Source organism: Meles meles, chromosome 4, assembly GCF_922984935.1.
Source record: "Meles meles chromosome 4, mMelMel3.1 paternal haplotype, whole genome shotgun sequence".
In the NCBI taxonomy this organism is placed as follows: domain Eukaryota; kingdom Metazoa; phylum Chordata; class Mammalia; order Carnivora; family Mustelidae; genus Meles; species Meles meles.
In genome coordinates this window covers 48931879-48939431 of record NC_060069.1, presented here as the reverse complement: position 1 = coordinate 48939431, position 7553 = coordinate 48931879, and the positions used below count along the sequence as shown (strand labels likewise).

The 7553-nt window shown below is 34.7% G+C and overlaps 1 protein-coding gene across 1 annotated transcript in view; it reads left to right on the top strand.

Annotated features, from left to right (window-relative positions):
• The first annotated feature begins 211 nt into the window (after positions 1-211).
• OSTN (osteocrin) overlaps positions 212-7553 on the top strand; it is a 44264-nt gene continuing 36922 nt past the window's right edge. The window contains exon 1 of the mRNA XM_046001451.1: positions 212-295. The gene's annotated coding sequence lies outside the window, so the exon portion shown is untranslated. The remainder of the gene's footprint in view (positions 296-7553) is intronic.

The following is a 7553-nucleotide window of genomic DNA, read 5'->3' as shown; positions in this document are numbered from 1 at the left end:
AAATACCGTGATCAAAGCAATAGATAAAATAAATATGGAGAAGAGTAGGAGAAGGAAAGAGAAAGACTGAGAGAAATAAAGTAAGAGAGTGGGGGGAGAGATTGAAAAGAGGCTTGGGAAAATGTTCAGTGGAAAATCTAGAAATGATGTAAGAGAAAGCAAAGGCAGGGATTGGAGTAAGGGGTGTATAACTGAAACTATAAAAACTCAGAGAGAAAACTCACCATCAGGGCTGAGTTTGGGAGAAACTGCACAGAGAGGACTCTAAAGTTAGAATCTCCTGATTTTTCACAAGGTAAGTTAAATTTAAAAGCTATGAGAAAAATCTAGTGTTTTTTTTTTTCTTTGAGCTACTTTTTTTTTATTTTCACATACTTCTTAAATGTTTTATTATATCTTGATTTTGAATGTTTTGGGGAATATTTCCCTCTCTAAAATGAGTAGAAAATCTAAGAAGATAATTTTTAATACAAAATTAAGGAGGAGCTAATTGTTCAGACATTTGATATTTGTTAGGTTATTCATTGCTTTTCTTTACCATTTCAAAACAAAAAGAAGGACAACTCAAGATAATGATTCTCTATATATACTAATAGTCTTAAGTTTGCTTAAGACTATTGAAGATGCCTAATTTAGTAAATGTTTAAATGTATGAAAGTGGTCTACTTTTAAAAGCCTAGGTAGAAAAGAAAGGTTTCTCTCATCTTTATTTCTATCGAAGTTGGAACTTAAGATATATTCCTAAATTAATCAAATTCTAAAGTCAATATTCTATATTCTTCAAACCTAAAGTATCCTCTGTTTTTCTTCTTGTGAAACTCACATATACACGTATGATATTAATAACAGTTTAGAGTGGACTGAAATCATGTCTACCCTTTTGTATGTGAAGTGCTTTTGCTATTAAATGATTGAATTGAGAGTTAATCTGACACATACATTTGAGTTGTGTTTAACAACAAATTTAAAACTTTATTTCAGGTTTTGATCTGTGGGATTAGTGTATACTCAATTAATTCAGTTTTGCCCATGCAAAATATTGTTCCTTCAAATTACAATGATAGACTCTATAGGTTTAGGAATGTGATAACTATTTGTTTCTAAGTTACCTTTCTAGAAATTAAATAATTTTAACAAAAATTTATGATGATTTTAATGCCCGTATAAGGTATAAATTGAGAGGTCTCCCCAAAAACTTCAGGCACAGTGTGTGTCTTTTTATTTTGATACTACTCTTTATCACTCTTAGGAAATTTTTCTAAAGAAACTTTCCCATGGATATGAATTCAAGTCTCCTCTGTGTAAGTGAATCGCTCTGTGGTGTCATTCAATAAGTTGAAGTTGACATTTGTTTCTCCCCTTTTTTTCTTAGAGTTTTGAAGTGATTCCTATATAACGAATCATGGGCAGTAGAGAAGTAGATATATTTAGCAGACTAGATTTAGGGTCCTCAGAAATATAATTTTAAATTCTTATTCAAATACTTTCAATGATTTGAACTTTTGATTAATAAAATTAAATTAATTGAACTTGTCCCAAAAGAATAGAACTCAAAGTAAGCAGTCCCAAAACACTGTCCCAACTTTGTCACTATGTAGTTTATAGCTTCAGGCAAGTCTTAAACCCAGAGCTGGGCTCAATAATATCCTGTTACTAAGGAAAGAGACGAGAGAGCTGGAAGTACCAGGGCTATTGAGTGGGAGAATGACCAAGGGAAGCTCCCACATCATCCCGTTTTCCTATATTAAAGAATGAAGTCTCAGTTTCACAGTATCTTGGGCTTCATCTTTACACATCACTTAATTTAATCCTCCTGTCTATATTTCATCTACTGGCATCTCTACCTATTGGACAACTGCTTACAGACTGCTTAGAGACTCTGCTGGCCTCAGAGGAACATAGTTTTGGGGTCAGGAAACAGACTTCTAATCCCAGTCCTGACTTCAGCACCTTTCACTCGGCCTTCCCAGGGCTTCATTCCCCCCTGGATACTGGGAGGTAATAAAAGAGCCCTAAGTTCTTTCCTAGCCCTGGATACTTCTCTGTAGCTGAGATCTCTCTTCTTTGGAGGTCTCTTTTAACTGAGCCTTCCCTCTTGTTTTGCCAGATAGTTGTCAGAGTACCTCTCTGGAACAGTAGTTAGCATCACCTGCCAGTAATTGCCCGGTGCCTTGGTTGGCTTGAACTGGCTGTTGCCTAGCCTTACCCTTATCAGTGTCTCATCAGTCTAGTCCTCCATAGGAGGCTGCTCCCACAGGAATAGTTCTTCCGCTATGCTTCACCATGCTCCCTCCTCTTTTTTATCCATCTTAACTCTTTCCTTCATCTCTTCTCCCTTGGCCAGCTTAACTGTCTCTGAGCCTTGCTCTCTCATTGTTGAGAGTGTTAAATTCAACAGTTTCCAAAGAGCATCCCCTCCCTTTCTGAAATCTATGTTCCCATGACACATAAGGCTGTAACCATGTGGAAAATCCACTTTTATTTCCTTTAATTTTTTAATTTGTTTTTTAATTTATTTGACAGAGAGAGTGCACAAGCAGGGAAGTGGCAGATAGATGGGAGAGGGAGAAGTGGACTCACCACTGAGCAAGGCGCCCAATGAGGGGCTCGATTCCAGGACCTTGGGATCATGAACTAAGCAGAAGGCAGACATTAAACCAACTGAGCACCCATTTGCCCCTAAAAAAGTGAACTTTTAAAATATCATCTATGCCACTAATGGCAACCTGGCTGTTGACTTACCAAGTCAGATGGGACCACTTTAGTGGTCGCATTTCCCTGTGGACTCTGACTTGTCTATCCACACCAGAGCTCTAAGAGACATGCTCTCTTCCTCTGCCTTCTCTGTGGTCCATTCCTTCCCAGCTCTTCCCTGCTAAGGCTAGTTCCAGTGACAAGATCCTTCATTCCCATAATATCCATGGTAGGTTTGCTTTCATGACACAGATAACTATGCTACACCATCAATATCACAAAAAGTGTGAAAATGATCATCTTAACAACATAGAATTTTTTTAAAAAGTCAATAAAGATTTCTTATGAACTATACAACAAAAATATGTATCATATAAAATTATATTAAAATTCAATTAAAAATTCACTTTTGTTACTGTAATTAGAACTTAAATACTTATGTTTTGAGTATAACTGAGATTAATTCCCTTTGTTTTCTTCCCGTTATGATATTCTGTTGTATGCTAATATTTTCATAAACATGTTTCATTAAAATATTATTGCTGAAATTAATGTTAATGCATAATATTCTGTAACACCAAATTCTGGAGTGGTTGTCACTTATAACTCTGGTGAAATTTCCTCCCTCATTCACTGTTACTTTGTTAAAATTTATTTTCTACCACCTTGTCATAATTCTAGATATCAAGTAACTTTGTTTCTTAAAATGAACAAGGATAAAGAAAATATTTTTCATAACAAAAAAGTAGCATGGCATATTTTGTTAAGTGGCCAAATTTAGAAGGCAATATCAGGATAATGGTAGCTATTATTTGCATAATTAATTTGTGCTAGTCACTTGTACTATTTGTAATCCTTATAATAAACCCACAGAGTAAATCTGTGCCCCATTTTCCTGAGGAAAATATTAAGATAGAGAAGCTAAGTAGCATGTCCAGTCAAGAATCATATCCATATCTATGTAACTTAAGGACCGATCTCTTTCTACTAATTGACTTCATTGTATTAGAAAGTATATACATAGGACGCCTGAGTAGCTATCAATTGAGTGTGTATCCTCAGCTCAGGTCATCATCCCAGTCCTGGAATCCAGTCTAGCATCAGGCTTCCTGCTCAGTGGAGAGTCCACTTCTCCTTTTGCCTACCCCCTGTCCCGCTTGTGCACTCTCTCCCTCCGACAAATAAATAAATAAAATCTTTAAAAAAGAGAAAGTGTACACGCAGTACAAGGAATTAGGATACCAGTATTCAAAAGTAACTCAGCTTATCTCAGTACATCTATTTTAAAAAGTACAATTATAGTAGTTTTCATGTAGATCAAGCATGATTGATGTGGTGATGAAAGGAGATAAATTAATTTCAAAATAATAAAGTACTATGCAAATGTTTAAAAAATGGTTACTTACAACAGTCGTACTTGAAAGAAATGGAAACATTCTAGGAAGAGTCTGGTGTTGCAGGAAGAAATTCCAGGGCAGGGCAAGCAGTCCAGGGGTCTCCACTTTGACCAGGCTGGGAGCAGCTAGAAGACAGGGAGGGTGTATTACTCACTTTTATATTTCTGGAGCTTGATTATATACCTAATAAGTGCATCCTTTGGGATATGATAAAAATTTATATTTTTGCTCTTCACGTACATTTTAGGCAGTATTTTTTAATTGACTATATTGGTTAGTTTAATGTAATTAAACTGTAAGTTAATATTTTTATTAAATATTATACGTAGGTACAAAATGGGGTAAAAGGTAAAGGAGGTGGTAATGTTCCACAATATCCTGAGGCTCCTATGTGCCATCTTTAATTGCATTTATCTCTTGAAAGTCTTTTTAGGACAGATAAAAAATTCCCCATGTATCAAATGGCCAAGCAGCACATTTATGTACAACTCTACCAGCTCTTCCCTATCCATAATTTTAACGACTCTTGTTTTTTTCATTATAAAGCATTAGAATTAAACCACAAATCCCCTTAGCAGAATTGTCTATAATCATACACTAAATGTTTTTTTCTGTTTCCAGGTGAAATCATTTTATTTCAAGGAACTTGCATTAATTCAGGGATCTAAGCACAAATTAAGCTTTGATAAGGAGAAATCTTAAACACAGCTGGGATAATTATTGGAGAATATTGATTCATGTTGCTTTTGTTAGAATGAGAATCTGAGATGTGAAACATGAATGGACTTACTGGAATTCTGGCATGAACTTCACCACATATTACTGTGATTGTGCAATTTGGGCAAATCTCTTCCCCTATCCAAGTGTAGTTTCCATATCAATAAAGCTGGAATGTTAATATCTGCTCTGCATTCCTATTTACCTCCCACATGAGGCTGCTTCATTCGTTCATTCATTCAGCACATCATGTTGACTCAAAATACCTTGTTAAATATATTTACCTGAGCTTTTTAGTGATGCAATCTTCCTTTAAAGTGTCATTATAGATTTTCTTCTTAAATTTTTGCAAGAAAGAGATTAGTAGTATGATTAAAAATTCCAACCAAGCAAAAAAGAGATTTAACAACAGAATTTTGAAATTTTCGAAGGCTATAGTGTCTTTAAAAAAGGATGAAAAGGGTGCCAAATAGAGTAAAATCAATTAACATATGTATAGTAGTAATTGTCATCCTTCCTGATTCATAACATTCAGAGAAAGTCCTTTTAAAATGCAGGTGCCTGCCACGTGAAGAAAGCGTCATTCATAAACATTTTACTTTATAAGTAAAATTTACTTTATAAGCAGTTTGTTTTGGAGATGGAAAAATGTTTTAGACTTTTACAAATTGGTTATACTTGAAGGAGCATGAAACTGAGAGTCTGAAAACGTAAGTTGCTTTTCTGGCTCTTCTAACCGGCTCTGTGATTTTGGAAAACTTACTGTTGGCTACTGAAAAGCAATGAAAAATGAGAAAGAACATGTTCCTGATATTTTAATTAAAACAAACAAACAAAAAAGGAAATGTTAAACTGCTGTCTCAATTCACACCTTTCTTTCAGGATCATACTGGAAACAGAAAGCAAAATATCCACCACACAATTTACTGAAAATAACAAATTTTACAGAAGGAATTTTAAATAAACGTCTCAGCAACACGAGCATTTTTCTCCGATATATATTTGTGAGAATGATATAGATTATATATATATATATGTGTGTGTGTGTGTGTGTGTGTGTGTATGTGTGTGTGTGTGTGTGTGTGTGTGTGTGTGTGTGTGTGGTAGCTACAACTTCTAATTCAAATTGTTTTAGGGCAAAAACCCTTAGTGATTTTAAGTCTTTTATTTGTGAGGATCCAAAAGCAATTCCCCACTCCTTAAGTTCTAAGTGCCACAGCTACACTGGATTCTCTTGTTTGTGGGGCCAAATTCGCCAGAGGCAGGGGAATTGAACTACAGGAAGGAAGAGACCTACAGATTACCTGGTCTGAGTCTTTGTCTTCCAGCAAGCAAGTGTCTCAAACACCTGGCTATTCCACTCTTCAAAGAAAAATAGTAGCAGTCTTCTTACCACTCTGTTCAAATATCGCCACTCATTGAAATAGCAGAATTATCTGTATTATGTAAAATGGCTCTTGGTTGTTTAACATAAATGTTGCACCTCTTGATTGTTTAAAATAAGTGTTTCAGGTTGTCTTTATGAATGCTCCCCAATTTTCAGTTCCCTATTGGCTTGTCGAGTATAAGCTTTAAGTTCCCTGGAAGGATTTGGCTTCAAAGATCTACCTTCAGCCTAATTATAACCCTCTTAATAGCCTGTAATTAATTTTTTCACATTATCTTATAGTTTACAAAGCTATTCATGGACAATTTAGAGTTCCCATTGAAAATGTTTTACCTATCATAAAATAAGAATAAAAGTGATAAGGTTTTTTCATAAATAATTATATCTTTATACATTTTCAGTAAATAATATTAAATATATGATTAAAGGTACTTATTGCTGTTATGTGGCAATCCTAAACCACATCCATATAACATTTATGCTATTTGTAATTTAATTAAATAATTTTCAATTAGCTGAAATTGAAATGTGAATTCATAAAGTAAGTTGTTTTTTTTCTTTTTAAAGATTTTTTATTTATTTATTTGACAGACAGAGATCACAAGTAGGCAGAGAGACAGACAGAGAGAGAAGAAGGGAAGCAGGCTCTCTGCGGAGAGAAAGCCCGATGCGGGGCTCGATCCCAGGACCCTGGGATCATGACCTGAGCTGAAGGCAGAGGCTTTAACCCACTGAGCCATCCAGGTACCCCATAAAGTGAGTTTTATTAGACAATTTTGATAATTTAAGCATCTTGTTCAGGGTCACCAGACCAATATATAACACAGCAAGGACACTTCTCTTTATCCTTCAAATCTAATTCAGAGCTTTTTCTTCATCATCACACAAATATTTTTCTAATGTTATTGAATACTTATTTATTGACTGAAAGAGTTATATTTTTAAAAATACTCAGCATAATGACTTAAGCATGATAAAAAAACAAGTAAGCGTTTGAAAGTACATTAGATGTATCATATTTCATCCATTCTGATGCACATTTTAACCTCTCAGAAATTGGAATGAGTCTTATACTTGATAGCATGTCATAATTTAATTCATAACATTTTTTTCCTCCTAAAATACACGCATAAAATGGAATTTTTTTTTTACTATAAATGACATCTTAAAATGAAAAATTTGGAGGCCCTCCCCCTTTTCAGCTGGAAATACTTTAAATTCAAGAGGAACATGTTCATGTCAAAACCTGGAGACAATCTTATGCATAGACTGGCTGATTTGAGGGACAGAAGAACGGCCTTTCTAGATAAAGCTGCACCAACTGTTATCATTATGTACAATGTCTGCATTTACACCAG